Below are 18,936 nucleotides of genomic sequence, written 5' to 3'. Positions count from 1 at the left end.
GCAGAGATCCGGCCACAATCTGGCAAAAATGCAGAGAATCAGCGGGACACAAATCGCTGCATGCTGCGTTTTTTTGTCCAGCCGATTCCTTGCATTTTCTGCTGGATCAGGTGGCCGGAGCGTAGTGCTGCAGGTGTGAAAGGTTTTGTATTGCTATAAGTAATGTTAGGACGGAATAGGTTAGGTTGCGAATTTGGCTTGGGGGGCAGACACATTCTTTGCACAGGGGCCCTCTGCTGTCTGTGTCCGCCCCTGGTCTCCAGGATAAAAGGATGAGCAGCGAATAAAGGGTAGGGTGTAGAGTTTCAGCACAAGAAAGGGTGACAGGAGGAAAGCCACAACCACAATAGCTGCTGCAGGGGGTTGGGAGGGTTACAAAGAGGTTTGTGAGTGGTGGGCAGTATTCAGTGTGGGAAAACTTTCAGGCTGACTTGTGAATGTCTTCTGAGCCATGCGGTACTGATCTGGCCGTGTACCCGGCTAATGCCAACTTCACATTGCAAAACCCACTTCATTAACACTGCATATCATTTAACCCCCTTCCTGCTGGAAGCAAACATTGCACTACAAGGTAGCAGTCAACAGTAAGTAGAGCCTTAAAAAAAAAAATCATTAGGACAAAAACTTGAAATAATGTTTAAATAGATGAGCTGCGCTTCTGGAAGGGGAGAAGCGAATTAACATGCTGCTTTACCAAATCATGACCCAAGTTCAAGAGAACAAATAATGACTGGAGTTTGGGCTTTGGTATTCCAAAGAAGCTCCATAAGCGCAGGTTCGCACAGAGTCATAGGAGGCCATCACAGGCTCATCTTTTAGGGTAGGTTCACATAGAGGGGTAGATTAATCCAAACTGATGTAAAGGAACACTCTCGTATGGTGTGGATCCGTCATGGATCTGCACAGACTGATCCGTTCAGATAATACAAACGTTTTCATCCGTTTGTATTATGTTTAACATAGCCAAGACATACGTCTTCAACACCATCCGGATCCGTTTTCTATTGTGCCAGATTGTCACATACAAAATGGATCCGTCCCCATTGACATTGTGTGTCAGAACGGATCAGTTTGGCTCAATTTCGTCAGACGGACAACAAAACGCTGCAAGCAGCGTTTTGGTGTCTGTCTCCAAAGCGGAATAGAGACTGAACGGAGGCAAACTGATGCATTCTGAGCGGATCCTTTTCCATTCAGAATGCATTAGGGCAAAACTGATCCGTTTTGGACCGATTGTGAGAGCCCTGAACAGATCTCACAAACCGAAAGCCAAAACTCCAGTGTGAAAGTAGCCTTAGTTGCACAAAGCAACCAATCAATCAGATTCAGCATTTGAGTTCCTCTGGAAAACGAAAGGTGGAATCCGATTGGTTGCTATTAGGGATGAGCGAATTGACTTCAGATGAAACATCCAAAGTCGATTCGCATAAAATTTTCGTTCCAATACCGTACGAAGCAGGAGCTCCGTACAGTATTAGAAAGTATTGGCTCCGATGAGCCGAAGTTATTCCAAGGTACCACTTGGAACCGAATCAGAGTTCGGGAAATGTTTTTTTTTACAGTACAAATTAATTTATGAAGTTATTATGCGAAGTCTCATGGCACTTCACGAAGCAATAACGTCGGCTCATCCGAGCCAATACATTCTAATACTGTACGGAGCTCCTGCTCCGTACAGTATTGGAACGAAGTTTCATGCAAATCGACTTCGGATTTTTCATCCGAAGTCAATTCGCTCACCCCTTGTTGCTATGGGCAACTACGACACTTTTGATTTTCATCAGTTTGAGAAATCTCCCTCAGAGTTTTTTTGGGTGGTGGTTGACTTTTCTGAAGTGGATTCGACAAAAATCGGAAATATAAAGGAAGGACTTATACTTCTTCTTCCTTCTGGAACCACTACTGGCTTTGGATGAAAAACCTCCTCCAAAAAACTGTGTGTGAACCTACCCTAAGGCTGGGTTCACACCTGAGCGTTTTACAGCGCGTTCAAACGCGCTGTAAAACGCTCAACACATGAAAACCAATGCTTCCCTATGGGAATGGTTCTCACCTGGGCGTTTTACAGCGCGTACGATCGCGCTGTAAAACGCCTGACGCATAATCAAGTACTTGAGCTTCTTTGGGGCGTTTTGACGCGCGTTTGTGGCCATAGGACACTGCAGTCAATCACACAAACGCGCGTTTACTATTACAAAAAACGCGCATAAAAACGCGCGACAAAAACACGCATAAAACGCGCGTTTGAGAAACGCTCAGGTGTGAACCCAGGGTAACAGATAGGAGGCCAACGATCCATCACGGGCCTATGATGACCAGGGCAGAAATATAAATTGCATGTCCCGCGAGTATCGTTGACCAAACGTGTGTTTTAAGTGAGGCATCGGGTTTTCGAAGAATTCCATTATGGATTCCAAATTCCATTATGGTCCATGGATTCTTCAATAACCCGAACTTTGGACGCCGAACTTAAAACACAAGTTCGCTCAACACTACCCGTGAGCGACCTGCCATTCACTTGCAGATATTTAGTCAATACACTCACTGGTGTCGCAATGCACAGGATCTAAGGCTCTTATATCCAGGCATAGTCCTGTAGTCTATGTAATTAGGTTAACAATCCCCCAAAAAATTAATTATACATTTATGTTTGAAAATATGAAACAACGAGAAACAAGAGTAAAAGAAAACCACTTTTCTAATAGACAGTGCCTGGAAATATGAGACGGCACAGAGCGACGATATGATTTCTTTCTACATGTACAGATGGCGTGCATAACAGTAAACACATGTGCTCGGGACCGGATAAAAGCTGGTCCTGTAGGTCACACTGCACACGGGGTATCAGACTGGGAGGACCTGGCCCACATTTCATGGACTACAGCTGTGGGCCAACGGTTGGAGAATTAATATATTCATATAGAAGCACGTGAAGGTCACATATTCACCTGGATAACGGCTGTGAAAAGCTTGACAAGACGCAATGGAGAAGATTTATCAAAACTGGTGCAAAAGGCAACCGGCTTAGTTGCCCATAGCAACCATTCAGATTCCACCTTTCATTTTTCTGAGCAAATGAAAGGTGGAATCTGATTGGTTGCTATGGGCAACTAAACCAGTTTTCCTATGCACCAGTTCTGATAAACTCCCCTGACAAGTTGAAAGTGTCAGAACGTAGGCATCAAGCTAGTTTTGTGCCAATGCCATAAGTACATATATCCATATCTGACATTCTATGCTGGAGTTACATAGCGACATGTGGTCTATGATAACAGGGTCTTGTGCATCTTGCTCCCAAATATCAGTATCCAACGATGTTGGGTTCCCTGTGATTGTCACAGTCGCGGCAAGTTGAAGTGCGACACCATTGATGGTCATTCCATGCCGCGCCGCCCCAGTCCAATAAACAAGCCAGCGCCCCGAATCATCCTCCGAGCCCCGTTTAATACCTAAAGACATTACACGTCTCACATCAACTTGAGAGAGGACATCAACTCTAGGGATCTACCGAGTTAAAAGATGACGCAGACGGCTAATCTTATATTTCGTGTCCACGTTACTCTAGAAATCAAACAAATAAGTGAAGAGATTTCAGCAATACCTGATATCCAGCTGCCCAGCTGTTCATTCAACTTCCTCCCCGCTCTGCAAACAAGGCTTAAATGAAACGTAAAAACCAGGAAATGGAAATAAAATCTTCCTTTATCTCAAAGGATTTCAAAGCCCCTCATGCCTGATCCAAGCAGCACCTCCTCACCAGTCCCTAGTATCTCACAAGTTTCCTTCAAAGGAGTAACTGGGGGCTGGGCAGGGAGGCAGAAGTGTTTCCCCTGCTCAGGGCTGAGCACACTGAATTGGAGAGAGGCTCTGCTGAAGCAGTGTATTTCCCTTCATAATAGCCTTGACTGTCTGTGTGCTGGAGGATGTGGGTGGGGGAGGGCTTCCAGAGAAGAAGGCCTGTTCCATCTGAGAGCGCTCGCCAATCATAAGGCATGGCACTCCTGGCAGTGAAAGCTGCACACACAAGCAGGGAATACATGAGATGCTACCTACACAGCAGCACTCGCAAACTGTTACTCTGAAGCTGCACCTGATACAGATTTGCCACTGATATGCTTCAGGCCTCTGGCACACGAACGTATTTTCATTCCTTTTCCGTTCCGTTCAAAAAAAATAAAATAACGGAAGGTACTCTGTGTGCATTCCGTTTCCGTATTTCTGTTCTGCAAAAAAATAGAACATAACATGTCCTATTATTGTCCGCATTACAGACAAGGATAGTACTGTTCTATTAGGGGCCGGCTGTTACGTTCCGCAAAATACGGAATGCACTCGTATTTTTTGCAGATCCGTTTTTTTGCGGACCGCAAAATACATACGGTTGAGAGCAAAAGGTGTCATTCTCAGCCTAGTCATTTCTGATAAGGAGTGGGTAAGGGTACTTTCACACTTGCGGCAGAGGATTCCGGCAGGCAGTTCCGTCGCCGGATCCGGCAATCCTGACGCAAACGGATGGCATTTGTCAGACGGATACGGATGTGGATCCGTCTGACAAATGCATTGCAAAACCGGATCCGTCTCTCCGGTGTCATCCGGAAAAATGGATCCGGTATTTATTCTTTTTTGCATCTTTAAAGATCTGCGCATGCGCAGACCGGAAATACGGATCTGTTTTGCCGAAACACTTAATGCCGGATCCGGCACTAATGCATTTCAATGGAAATTAATGCCGGCATTCCGGCAAGTGTTCAGGATTTTTGTCCGGAGAGAAAAATACAGCATGCTGCAGTATTTTCTCTGTCCAAAAAACGTAAGAGGGACTGAACTGATGCATCCTGAACGGATTGCTCTTCATTCAGAATGCATTAGGGCTGTTTCACACGAGCAGATGCTGTGCGTGACATCCGCTGCGTGAATGACAGCCAAGACCCGATGCAGACATCAGAAGCACGGAGCATTAACGTGAATGATAATGCTCCGTGCTTCTCTGTGATCTCTTTACTACGAAATCACAATGACAACTTTATCTCGCTGTGATTTTGTAGCAAAGAGATCACAGAGAAGCACGGAGCATTATCATTCACGTTAATGCTCCGTGCCTCTGCAGTCTGCATCGGGTCTTGGCTGTCATTCACGGAGCGGATGTCACGCACGGCATCCGCTCGTGTGAATTTGAAATAATTACATTGCAATGCCAGATCCGTCTCTCCGGTTGTCATCCGGAAAAACGGATCCAGTATTCATCTTTTTCACATTTTTAAAAGGCCTGACCACAAAACCAGATCCGTTTTGCCGGAACACTTGGGGCCGGATCCGGCATTAATGCATTTCAATGGAAAATAATGCCGGATCCGGCATTCCGGCAAGTGCTCCGGAATTTTGGACGGAGAAAATACCACAACATGCTGCAGTATTTTCTCCGTCCAAAAACCGTACAGTGACTGCACTGAAGACATCCTGATGCATACTGAACAAATTGCTCTCCATTCAGAATGCATTAGGATAAAACTGATCATTTTTTTTCCGGTATTGAGCCCCTGTGACGGAACTAAATACCGGAAAAGTTTAACGTAAGTGTGAAAGTTACCCTAAGTTTTACTCCACTCCAGGGCTAGCTTATTTATATTCAACAGTTTATGGTAATGTACTACTTTTTAGATTAAAAGTCACACTTTCAGGTCAACATGCGATTTTTTTTCCTCCGCACAGCTGCGACTATTCTTCAGGCGTAAATAAATTAGACCAGTCTAAGTGAATATGAACCTGTCTAACTAAGGGCTCATTCAGATGGCCGTATGCTGTCTTCAAAAATGCAGATCCGTTTTTTTGTGGATTAGATGCAGACCCATTAACTACAGGGCCCTTTTCTTCAATTCTATGGCTCCGTAAAACAAAATAAAACATGTCCTATACTTGTCAGTGAAAATCTGGACATGCCCCACGAGGGTTGCCACCCGGTTGGTATCTTACCGGCAAGGCCGGTATTTTAGTGGCCCTGCCGTTGCCGGTAATGTTTTTCCTACCAGGACTGCTACTAAGGCCTCCTGCACACGACCGTAGGTGTCCCGTTGCCGCATTGCGGACTGTATTTGCGGATCCACAATACACGGGCACCTTTCCGTGTGCATTCCGCATCACAGATGCGGACCCATTCACTTCAATGGGTCCGCAAATCCGGAGATGCAGAATGGTGCGGAACGGAAGCACGGAACGGAACCCTACGGAAGCACTGCGGAGTGCTTCCGTGGGGTTTCATCCCGTACTTCCGTTCCACAAAAAGATAGAACATGTCCTATCTTTTTGCGGAACGGCCTGATCGCGGACCTATTAAAGTCAATGGGTCCGCGATCCGCTGCGGCTTCCCCATGGTCAGTGTTCATGCATTGCGGCACTCATTTTGAGGGCCGCAGCACGGCCACGGGGCGCACACGTTCGTGTGCAGGAGGCCTAATAAGCACTTCCATTGCGGAGTGCTCATTAGTGCAGCCTTTACCTCCCCCCCCTTTCTTGTGTTAATAAAAATAATCACTTACCTCCTCCATTTGCTCGCGCTGCTGACTGGAGGACAGGATCTGCGAGACGGCATCACGCTGGAGTGTAGATCCTGTCCACGAGCAAATTGAGGAGGTGAGTGCTTTTTTGCAGAAACAGAGAAGGGGGCACTAATAGGAGGCATTATTCTAACTGGGGGAACTAATAGGGGGCATGATTCTAACTAGAGGCACTAATAGGGGTAGTTAGTCTAACTGGGGGCACTAATGGGCATTATTGTAACTGGGGACACTAATGGGGGGCATTATTCTTCCTGGGGGGCACTAATGGGATCCTTTTTCTTCCTGGGGTCACTAATGGGGGGCATTAATATTATTGGGAGCCACAGTATGATAGCGACTTAACACCCCATGTTAAGCCACGCCTCACAACCACACACCCTTTGGGGTGTGGCTTCATTTGGTCAGTATTTTCTGTTGGGAAAGTTGGCAACCCTAGGCCCAACTAAAGTGTATGGGTCCGCAAAAAATGCGGAATACAATCTGTTTTTTGTGGACATGCTGAACTGTCCGAAAAAAAACTGATCCGCATTTTTGCGAACAGCATACGGCCATCTGAATGAACCTTAAAAAAGAACCACCAGAGGTCAAACTAAGGCCTTAAGCACATGACTGCAGCCTATTTTGCGGTCTTCAAAACACGGATACCGGTCAAGTGCGTTACTCATTTTGTGGAACGGAACGTCCTAGCCTCTATAGAACAGTCCTATGGTCGTGTGCATGAGCCCTAATAACAATACGCCTAGTCTAATTCATTAACTGCTGTGCAACTTTTAATGAATACTAGGCAAATGATTGACAGCGGAATCAAATACGCCAGTCTACTTTTACGTCTAAAAACAGGAGAGCTTGTAAATGTGCCCCTTAGGCCCCTTTCACACGGGCGAGTTTTCCGTGCGGGTGCGATGCGTGCGGTGAACGCATTGCACCCGCACTGAATCCTGACCCATTCATTTCTATGGGGCTGTGCACACGAGCGGTGATTTTCACGCATCACTTATGCGTTGCGTGAAAATCGCAGCATGCTCCTCTTTGTGCGTTTTTCACGTAACGCAGGCCCTATAGAAATGAATGGGGTTGCGTGAAAATCGCAAGCATCCGCAAGCAAGTGCGGATGCGGTGCGATTTTCACGCATGGGTTCTAGGTGACAGTCTATTCACTGTATTATTTTCCCTTATAACATGGTTATAAGGGAAAATAATAGCATTCTGAATACAGAATGCATAGTATAATAGGGCTGGAAGGGTTAAAAATAATAAAAAAGTTAACTCACCTTCTCCTCTTGTTAGCGCTAGATGCCGGTCTGTTCTTTAGCTGTGGCTGAAGGACCTTTGATGACGTCAGATCACATGCTCCATCACCATGGTGATGGACCATGTGATTGGAGCATGTGATCTGACATCACCTCAGGTCATTCAGTCCACAGCTAAAGAACAGACCGGGATCTACGCTAACAAGAGGAGAAGGTGAGTTAACTTTTTTTATTATTTTTAACCCTTCCAGCCCTATTATACTAAGCATTCTGTATTCAGAATGCTATTATTTTCCCTTATAACCATGTTATAAGGGAAAATAATACAATCTTCAGAACATCAATCCCAAGCCCGAACTTCTGTGAAGAAGTTCGGGTCTGGGTACCAAACATTAGAGATGAGCGAACTTCTGTTTTAAGTTCGGCGTCTAAAGTTCGGCTTCCGGTTAGCGGAGAATCCCGATCTGGAACCGGATATGGATTCCGACTTCCGTTGTGGTCCGTGGTAGCGGAATCAATAATGGCCGATTATTGATTCCGCTACCACGGACCACAACGGAAGTCGGAATCCATATCCGGTTCCAGATCGGGATTCTCCGCTAACCGGAAGCCGAACTTTAGACGCCGAACTTAAAACAGAAGTTCGCTCATCTCTACCAAACATGCGTGATTTTTCTCACGCGAGTGCAAAACGCATGACAATGTTTTGCACTCGCGCGGAAAAATCGCGCATTTTCCCGCAACGCACCCGCCTCTTATCCGGGCAAAAAACATGACGCCCGTGTGAAAGAGGCCTTAGGCTACATGCCCACGATCGTGCAATGTTTTGCGGTCCACAAATTGTGCATTCTGCAATATGTGGAACAGAACGGGCAGCCCATAATAGAAATGTCTATTCCTGTCTGCAAAACGGACAACAATAGGACATGTTCGATTTTTTCTTGCGGGGCCATGGAACGGAGCAACGGATGTGGACAGAACACGGAGGGCTGTCCACATCTTTTGTGGCCCCATTAAAGTGAATGGGTTTGCATCCGAGCTGCAAAAAATGTGGCTCAGATGTGGAAGCAAACAACGGTGCTTCTGACAAATGCATTGAAATACCGGATTTGTCTCTCCGGTGTAATCCGGAAAAGCGGATCCGGTATTTTTTTTCCTACAGATTTAAAGGTCTGCGCATGCACGGACCGGAAGAACGGATCCGTCAATGCAGCAATAATCCAGCACTAATACATTTTAATGGAAATTAATGCAGGATCCGGCATTCCGGCAAGTGTTCAGGATTTTGGGCCGGAGAGAAAAATGCAGCACGCTGCGGTATTTTCTCCGGCCAAAAAACGTAAGAGGGACTGAACTGATGCATCCTGATGCATCCTGAACGGATTGTTCTCCATTCAGAATTCATTAGGATAAAACAAATCAGTTTTTTTCCTGTATTGAGCCCCTAGGATGGAACTCCGTACCGGAAAAGAACCCTAAAGGGGTTGTCTCACTTCAGCATATGGCACTTTTTCCTATAGTGTGTAAGTATGGCCACTGATGCTGAATAGCAGAGTGGCATAACCATGGAAACAAGCAGTGTATAATGCGATATAAAAATGAATCCAGCCAGCAAAGGAAGCAATACGGACACTAACAATACATTAGTAAGTGCCTTGTATTAACTTTCTCTATATGATAAATGTCATTTGCTGAAGTCAGACAATCCCTTTAAGTCAAATTGACTTTGAATGAAAACGAATTCCTAACACATAACACATGTATAGGTTTTTATTTTTGTTTCAACTTATTTTTTGGGGTATTAAAAAGTTTTAAACACGCTGTACATTCAAAAATAGAAAACAACACATCCAAGGATTGACTGTATTTGTTTTGAGGTCCGCAAACCATGGATCCACAAAATATAGATACCATCCATATTGCATGCCGCAAAGTTCAAGCTCCATTCACGAAAACTTCCTTAGATCATGTGAAAAGTTTCATGTAATTGCATGTTTTTTTTGCCAGCAGTGTAAGGGTATGTTCAGACACGCAGAAAACGGCGCCGAATCTGTGATAACGCTACCTCTTATTGTTTTCAATGGGAGGCCACAGAAGAGTTCATGTGGCCAAGGAATTTTGTCGCTCAGTTACCGCACACACCATTCAATGATACTAAACACAGAGCCGGTCTGCATGAAAACCCACTGCAGAAACCGCAGCACAGCTGTTTTTTGTCATAAGAAATGTGATTGATTTTGTCGTGGACAAAATCCTGCAGATTATCTACTGAAAGAAAGACTTTACTATTTCTACGGTACTCAAGAAGGAAAGAAAACATAAGAAGGTCATAGAAGCTGCATGGCTGCGAATTGGAGCCAGGAAGGTATCATGCTACCTAAGTTGTTTAGACTTTACTGCAGTGAGGGTAATACTCTTCATACTTGGCCTTTCATATTCGAAAAAAAATGTTACGTCTCAGTGGCGAACTACAGGCACAATTGCAAAAGTGAGATTGCCAGCCATCGACTGTGCAGGAAGAGACTTGAGGAAGATAGAGAGGAAAGAGCACAATAATGTCCATATTTTCTCAAATCCATACAAAACCATCTGTGGAGATTCACACTCTATATTGTGGGAACTGTGTTTTTGCTATCGTTGGATGTACTACAACTCCTATTTTGCACTTCATAGACACTTGTTCTGCTACATCTGGCCTAGTTACTGACTAATGTATGTACGCCAGCCATTGCACTCTACACGCCCTGCCTTGGCTTGCAACCATACAAAAATATAACATCATGAGCATCCCCAAATACCATCAGGCAACAGCCCTAGAACGGGTTGGCCTAGAGGGAAGAAAGGTTAAGCCCTTCTTTCACTGCACGGCCCTAGGAGGAATGGTGTTAGGAAAGCCACTGTGATTAACTGTAAAAGCCTGAGCCATTACCACTCCCATCCTTAACTCCGGATCCGCCTGGGCTCGCTGCAGACATAATGATGTTTTCTTTTTGTACATTTGCATACATTTAGGCTAGGGGCCCAAAATGGTAATGACATTATTATAATTATTTTTTGCTTAGCACAAATCATATAAAATCACCCTCTATAGGATTATATTGTATGCAACTGTAATGGGCAAACTTCGAATAGGATTCCTGTCACCTGAAAGCCTTCCTCTGACCAGTTCAGGAGAAAGGTTAGAGTCAAATGGAAAAATTCCTTCTTTGCCCCTAGGGAGATGTCACATAAAGATGATTTATATGAAATGCACAGAGAGCTCCCACTAGTAGTGTTGGGCGCGAATATTCGAATCGCGAATTTTAATCGTGAATATCGCCAATTCAAGAATTCTCGAAGATTTAGAATATAGTGCTATTTATTCGTACTCTCGAATATTCTAGATTTTCTTTTCATCAGTAACCTCCCTTCTTGCTTGTGGGCCAATGAGAAGGCTACAATGTCTTTGTCTGAGCTTAGCAACATTCCTAGCAACCAATAGGAAAGTTGCCTACCCACAGGACTGGTGCAAGGATTTTTGCCACCCTAGGCAAAAGCTAATTTTGCCGCCCCCTTTGACTCCGCCAATTGACCACGCCCTTTGACATGCCCCTTTTTGTCACCCACCTATTTATACAGACTGTACCCTTCATTGTGGTAAGGCCACGTTTTCTCCCTTCGGCTACATACCATGTCATCCACAGATCCTCATAAGTGTTATCTACAGATCCCCATAAGTGTAATCTACAGATCCCCACAAGTGTCATCCACAGATCCCCCTTAGTGTCATCCACAGATCCCCCTTAGTGTCATCCACAGATCCCCACAAGTGTCATCCACAGATCCCCACAAGTGTCATCCACAGATCCCCACAAGTGTCATCCACAGATCCCCACAAGTGTCATCCACAGATCCCGACAAGTGTCATCCACAGATCCCCACAAGTGTCATCCACAGATCCCCACAAGTGTCACATCCACAGATCCCCACAAGTGTCACATCCACAGATCCCCACAAGTGTCACATCCACAGATCCCCACAAGTGTCACATCCACAGATCCCCCACAAGTGTCATCCACCACAGATCCCCCTAAGTGTGATCCACAGATCCCCTCCTCGCCCAGCGCCGCCTTCTAGCTAATTTATTCACTTCACTTGCCTCTGTGTAATCTCGCACAGGCGCACTGGCAGAGGCATCGTCGAACGAGGTGCGCTGGAAGACGGCGCATTCGCACTTCGCTCGATGATGCCTCTGCCAGTGCGCCTGTGCGAGATTACACAGAGGCAAGTGAAGTGAATAAATTAGCTAGAAGGCGGTGCCGCAAGCCGGGGGCCAGCGCCTCCAGCAAGAGTGCGCTCTATGCGGTGGCGTACCTTGCTTATGGGTGGCGCCGGCCCTGCCTACCCAGAAGCTATTTTCTGAAGTTTTATGGAGTTCTGAGAGAGACAGCAATGTCATTGCTGTGCTCTGTGCTTTACTGTTTAATTGCATTAGATAGTTAGTTAGTTAGTTAGTTAGTTAGTTAGTTAGTTAGCTCATATATTTAATACAGATAGTTAGTGGGAGATAGTCAGTGTGGGTTATATCCTGATATAGTGTAGCTGGTAGGTTCCAGTGCAGGGTGTTAGGTAGTGTGATAGGTTCTGCTGTCCATACATACATGCTACAGACATAGGGCCAGATTTATCATTAGCTCAGGTCAGAATAATGGAGTGAAAAAATCGCAAACGCTAAAACTGCGCACAAATTTGCGACTTTTTTCTGCTCTGCACTATGCTCGCCAGTTTTCTGGAAGTGGGCGTGTTTTCTTATGTAAATGAATCTCTAGACAGATTTACTATTGGGACTATTTAAAAAGTCGCGAAAAAGTCGCAAAAAAGTCGCAATTTCACTGCAGTCAGGACCATGCTTATCTTATGAGACTTTTTAATAGAACATGCAACTTTTTCGTAAAGATGTACGACTTTTGTAAAGCTGCTTACTGACGGATAAACTGCTACTGTCAAACCACAATTATCACAGTCTTAAAGGGCCGATCATAAATCTGACTTAGCTAAAACTGACTTTAGCCATATGTGAAAGTGGAGTGAGCTGTCAGTCATGATAAATCTGTCCCATAGTGCTGTGATGTCACAAGATCACCACAATCCTTAGCGCACCAATCAGTAATATGTAGTCAGACTTGCTAAAATGTGAAGTTGCACTTATTGCGGAAAAATATGTGCATCATTAATTGCTGATTTGCGCAATCGCAAATATATTGGAGCACTCTATATGAAAATAAGGCTATTGTAATGTTCTGCCGTGCCAACCATTTTCTCCAGTCTCAGGAAACTTCTAGCAGCTTGAAAAATGTAGCAACAGTGACTCACGCCTGTATTGCGAGCGCAATACGCGCATATTACATTGTCGATTTTCAAGAAAATAATTGTGAATTTGCAAATATAGGACGAATATTCGCCCAAATATTCGCGAATTTGAATATTGCACCTGCCGCTCATCACTACCCACTAGTGCTGGTTGCAGACAAACAGAATTTTATCTTTTAAATGAGTATTCCAGCTTTTAGACGGTGATGGCCTATCCTCCAGATAGGTCATTAATATCAGATTGGTAGAAGTCCTCTGTGTTTGGCAGACGCCAGCAGAAACTAAACAGTGAACAGAACCAGAAGCAGAAGACTCTGTCCACTGTGTTGAACAGGGGTAGGCAACCTCCGGCACTCTAGCTGTTGTGAAACTACAACTCCCACAATGCATACTTGCACTGCTGTTCTCACAACTCCCACAGAAATTAATGGAGAATGCTGGGAATTGTAGTTTTATAACAGCTCCCATTCACCACTGCCCTGATCTGATATTGATGACTAATCTGGAAGATAGGTCAATGTCTAATAGATGGAATACGCCTTTAACAGACTGGTTGGATGAAGGGAAGTAGGGGATTTGCATTTGTTTCAGAATAGCAGAGCTACAACCCCTGCAAATAAGTTTTTTACTTAAACCCAAAATATAGGTACTTTCTTGTAATACAGCATCACATTTAACCCCTTCACAGTCTTATTCCAGATAATAACATCATTATTATATAGCATGTATTAACCACTAAACAGTGCTACGCCATCAATGTCTAATTGCTGGGTGTTCAAACAAAAAAATGCCCTCTCACTTTCCAGAATGGGCTGTGATGCCAGGTGAGGTATAGAGAGCTTTTTGGTTTTCTCTTAGGCCCCTTTCACACGGGCGAGTTTTCCGTGCGGGTGCGATCCGTGCGGCGAATGTATGGCACCCGCACTAAATCCTGACCCATTCATTTCTATGGGGCTGTGCACATGAGCGATGTTTTTAACGCATCACTTGTGCGTTCAGTTGAAATCGCAGCATGCTCTATATTTTCCGATTTTGACGTGACGCAGGCCCCATAGAAGTGAATGGGGTGTGTGAAAATCGGATGGCATCCGCAAGCAAGTACGGATGCCGTGCGATTTGCACGCATGGTTGCTAGGAGACCATCGGGATGGAGACCCGATCATTATTATTTTCCCTTATAACATGGTTATAAGGGAAAATAATAGCATTCTGAATACAGAATGCATAGTAAACCAGCGCTAGAGGGGTTAAAAAAAAATAAAAAATAATTTAACTCACCTTAGTCCACTTGCTCGCGAAGCTGGCATCTCCTTGTGTCTCCGCTGCTGATGAACAGGACCTGGGGTGAGCTGCTCCATTAAATAGAGCTTAAGGACCTTCGATGACGTCACTCCGGTCATCACATGGTCTTTTACCATGGTGAATCACCATGGTAAAAGATCATGTGACGTACCATGTGATGACCGGAGTGACGTCATCGAAGGTCCTTAACCTGTATTTAATGGAGCAGCTCACCCCAGGTCCTGTTCATCAGCAGCGGAGACACAAGGAGATGCCAGCTTCGCGAGCAAGTGGACTAAGGTGAGTTAAATTTTTTTTTATTTTTTTTTAACCCCTCTAGCGCTGGTTTACTATGCATTCTGTATTCAGAATGCTATTATTTTCCCTTATAACCATGTTATAAGGGAAAATAATACAATCTTCAGAACATCAATCCCAAGCCCGAACTTCTATGAAGAAGTTCGGGTTTGGGTACCAAACATGCGCAATTTTTCTCACGCGAGTGCAACGCATGACAATGTTTTGCACTTGCGCAGAAAAAATTGCGCATTTTCCCGCAACGCACCCGGCTCTTATCCAGGCAAAAAAACTCACGCCCGTGTGAAAGAGGCCTTACAGAGTCACTCTAGTCTTGACCAGATGATGTGCCGAGAACTTAAATGCCGTGATGCATGAAGTTGGGCGGGTATTCTTTAATGGAAAATGCTCACAACCTAGTACTGCATTATTACAGAAAGCTCAGGTGATTGATTTATAGCTGCTTGTAGGACACGTTTGAAAGCATAATGTGCAATTAAAGGGGTTTTCCAGGAGTACAATACTGATGGGCTATCCTCAAATTGGTGAGGGTCAGACTCTCTTAGCTTATCAAGCACAGTGCCATAAATTGTATAGTGGCTGTGCTTGGTATTGCAGTCCAGGCCCATTCACTTGAATGTGACAGAGCCATACTTAGGCAATGTGACATCACTGGCCTAGGATGAGGCCGCAGTGCCTAACTGAGTGCCGCAGCCTCTTCAAACAGATGATTGGACGAGGTGCCAGGAATTGGACACCCACTGATCAGATATTGATGATCCCTTTAAGTGTCCATTCACACGTCCATAGTGCATTGCGGATTCGGCCAGCACCCCCATAGAACTGCCTATCCTTGTCCGCAATTGCGGACAAGAATAGAACATGTTCTATTTTTCCGGGACCCGCGCTCCGGAAATGCAGTTGCGGACAGCACACTGTGTGCTGTCTGCATCTCTTCCGTCCCCATAGATCAATCAATGGGTCGGTATTCGTTCGCGGAATGGATCGGGACCCATTCTACGGACGTGTGAAATGACCCTAAAGCGGGAATCAACCTGCAACGATATGAAGTTGCAACACAGATTCTGCATGGCTTCTCTCTTACTTAGGCCTCATGCACCGTAGTTTCAGTCCGCATCCGATGTGCATTTAAATGCGGATTAGATGCGGACCCATTCACTTCCATGGGGCCACAAAAGATGTGGACAGTACCCCGTATGTCCATTCCCTTGCTCCGTGAAAAACAAAACAAAAAAAACATATCCTCTTCTTGTGCATTTTGCGGCATTTGTAACATGCTATAGGACCTGCAGTGTGCACACGGCCGATATCTGTTTTGCAGAATACGCAATTTCCTGATCGCAAAAACGGATACGGTCATGTGCTGAGGTCTAACAGACAGATTGCTTGCAGTTTATAAAGACTTTAATATTAGTTTATTATTATGATTATTATAATTATTATGTACCGGTATATGAAATGTAATTCCTACTTGTTTCTTACATATATGTTATGTGTTTTCTGGGGCTAAAATAATGATCCCAAGATGGGGGTCTAACCTATCAGTTATGGCTGGATTGGCTGACTATCTTATGTGTATGGGTGTCCTGACTCTTCCCTAATGGCTAATATCAAGAGTAAGGCTACTTTCACACTAGCGTTCTGCTGTCCGCTCGTGAGCTCTGTTTGAAGGAGCTCACGAGCGGACCCGAACGCTTCCGTCCAGCCCTGATGCAGTCTGAAAGGATGCGGATCCGCTCAGACTGCATCAGTCTGGCGGCGTTCAGCCTCCGCTCGCCTCCGCACGGCCAGGCGGACAGCTGAACGCTGCTTGCAGCGTTCAGCTGTCCGCCTGGCCATGCGGAGGCGTGCGGATCCGTTCAGACTTTCAATGTAAAGTCAATGGGAACGGATCCGCTTGAAGATGACACCATATGGCTCAATCCTTCAAGCGGATCCGTCCCCCATTGACTTTACATTGAAAGTCTGAACGGATCCGCTCAGGCTACTTTTGCACTTAGAAATTTTTCTAAGTTATTAATGCAGACGGATCCGTACTGAACGGAGCCTCCGTCTGCATTAATATGATCGGATCCGTTCAGAACGGATCCGATCAAACGCAAGTGTGAAAGTAGCCTAAATAGGGTTAGGTCCAATGTATTATCTGCCAGTGTCTGGCAGTGGCTTATTCCTCTCTCCCAACTGAAAACGTGTGCAATGCCAAGTGTACATGTATAGAAAATTGAGAAGAAGAGATTTCAGCCGAACAAGCATTAAAGCTGTTTGTGCACCTTTATTATAGGCCATCAATTTAATCTGCAAAGTTTAGAATAGTGGTAACTATAATTGACTACTAGTGGTAACGTAATGTAAAGTAATTAAAGTGGTTCAACGTTCATGACCTCTCTTAAGGAGCCAGAGTGGGGGAAGTGCTTACAAAGAGCAGCTCTCTCTCTTCTGTGTCCAGCTTGTCCATGTGTTACATGACTGACCATTTATATAAACGGCCATTATGTAATACTGCATTCCACCTGCAAGGAAATGTTTAGCCACATGCAACTTCTGCATCTTCTAAAGCTGGCCATACATATTAGATATATGTTGGACAAACTCACTATTTTCAGTAGGACTGGCCGACCAGCTAATGTGTATGGGCTAGTAGCAGTGGCGTCTCTAGCTTTTGGGGGGGGCACACTGGGGGCCAGGACAAAAGTAGGGGGGGCAGCTATAACAACGATACATTTACACAAGTATGCTTAGAAATGCTGCGATACTTTACCCAATACCTAAAACCGCAACAGGGAAGAAAAGTCCTGCTGTCTGTGGTTTAAAAAAAATAAATAAAAAATCACTCAGATTTCAACATGTCCTAGTTGCCTGTGGATGACACTTTTATAGAGAGGGGGATCTGTGAATGACACTGCTATGGGGGATATCTGTGGATTCCACATACCGTATATAGCATCTTTTGCTATATGTGTCATCCACAGATCCACCCCATGACAGTGTCATCCCCATTTACCCCTCCATAACACTGTCATCCACAGATCTCCCTCACTATAACAGTGTCAGCCACAGATCTCCCACCCTATAACAGTGTCAGTCAGCCACAGATCTCCCTCCCCGCATCTCACAGGAGTGTACATTTGACATTTCTAAACTGTGGCGGATCCAGAGCCTGGTCTCGGCAGGGGCACTTCCAGATTATTTTCTGTCTGCCGCCACAAAACAAGGGTGCTTATAGAACAGACTACACAGTGTAGAGGTATACTGTATATTGTGTGGCACAGTGTAGATATATACTGTATATTGTGTGGCACAGTGTAGCGGTATACTGTACATTGTGTGACACAGTGTAGGTATATACTGTATATTGTGTGGCACAGTGTAGGCTATATGTGTATAACATAAACATATTTCACATGAAAACTTACAATTACTTGGCTTGGCCCTTGGGGATCTCGGACACCACTTCAACACTTTGGCCGGGGGCTCGGTGGAGCTGATGTTGTGTTTTATCCTAATGAGAAAGATTTCATAATAAGGATTTGGAGAAGGGGCAGAGGGATAGCAGAGCAGGAAGAGGCTGGTGCTGCTACTAGGGGGTCATACCATGGGGGAGTAATAAAGCCTACCATTATGCCCCCCCTAGTAGAAATAATTTGCCTTATAATGTGACAATGCAAAAAATACCCCCTTGTAATGCCCCCAGTTGAGCTAATGTTCCAAATAGTGCCCCATAATATGCCAGTATAAAATACCCCTATATAGTGCCCCCAGTAAATGCCCCCATAGTACTCCTCTCCCCCCTTCCTCCTAGTGCCCCCCATAATGTACCAGTATAAAATACCCCATATATCGTGCCCCAGTAGATGCCCTCAGTGTCTCCATAATTTGCAAGTATAAAATACCCCTTCTTAGTCCCCCCCGTAGATGACTCCATAGTACTCCTCTCCCCCTTCCCCATAGTACCCACCATGTGTCCCAGTATAAAATGCTACTGTACAGAGCCCCCATATAAAATACCCCTTCTTTGTGGCCTCAGTAGATGCCCCTATAGTGCCCACCAATAATGTGCCAGTAATAAGTGCCCCTATCATGTGCCAGTATTGTAATAAGCCCCCCATCACGTGCCAGTAATAAGCCCCCATCACGTACCAGTAATAAGCCCCCCATCATGTGCCAGTAATAAGTCCCCCCATCAT

At 45.0% G+C, this 18,936-nt stretch overlaps 1 protein-coding gene across 3 annotated transcripts in view; it reads right to left on the bottom strand.

Annotated features, from left to right (window-relative positions):
- PALD1 (phosphatase domain containing paladin 1) overlaps positions 1–18,936 on the bottom strand; it is a 319,104-nt gene that overhangs the window by 252,864 nt on the left and 47,304 nt on the right. The window contains exon 1 of one of the 3 annotated variants that reach the window (XM_044296579.1): positions 3,602–3,888. The exons of the other annotated variants lie outside the window; for them this stretch is intronic. The gene's annotated coding sequence lies outside the window, so the exon portion shown is untranslated. Of the gene's footprint in view, positions 1–3,601; positions 3,889–18,936 lie in introns of those variants that run through there. 3 annotated transcript variants of the gene reach the window in all.

This window comes from Bufo gargarizans, chromosome 6 (genome assembly GCF_014858855.1).
Source record: "Bufo gargarizans isolate SCDJY-AF-19 chromosome 6, ASM1485885v1, whole genome shotgun sequence".
Classification (NCBI taxonomy): Eukaryota; Metazoa; Chordata; class Amphibia; order Anura; family Bufonidae; genus Bufo; species Bufo gargarizans.
This window is presented reverse-complemented; position numbering and strand designations above follow the sequence as displayed.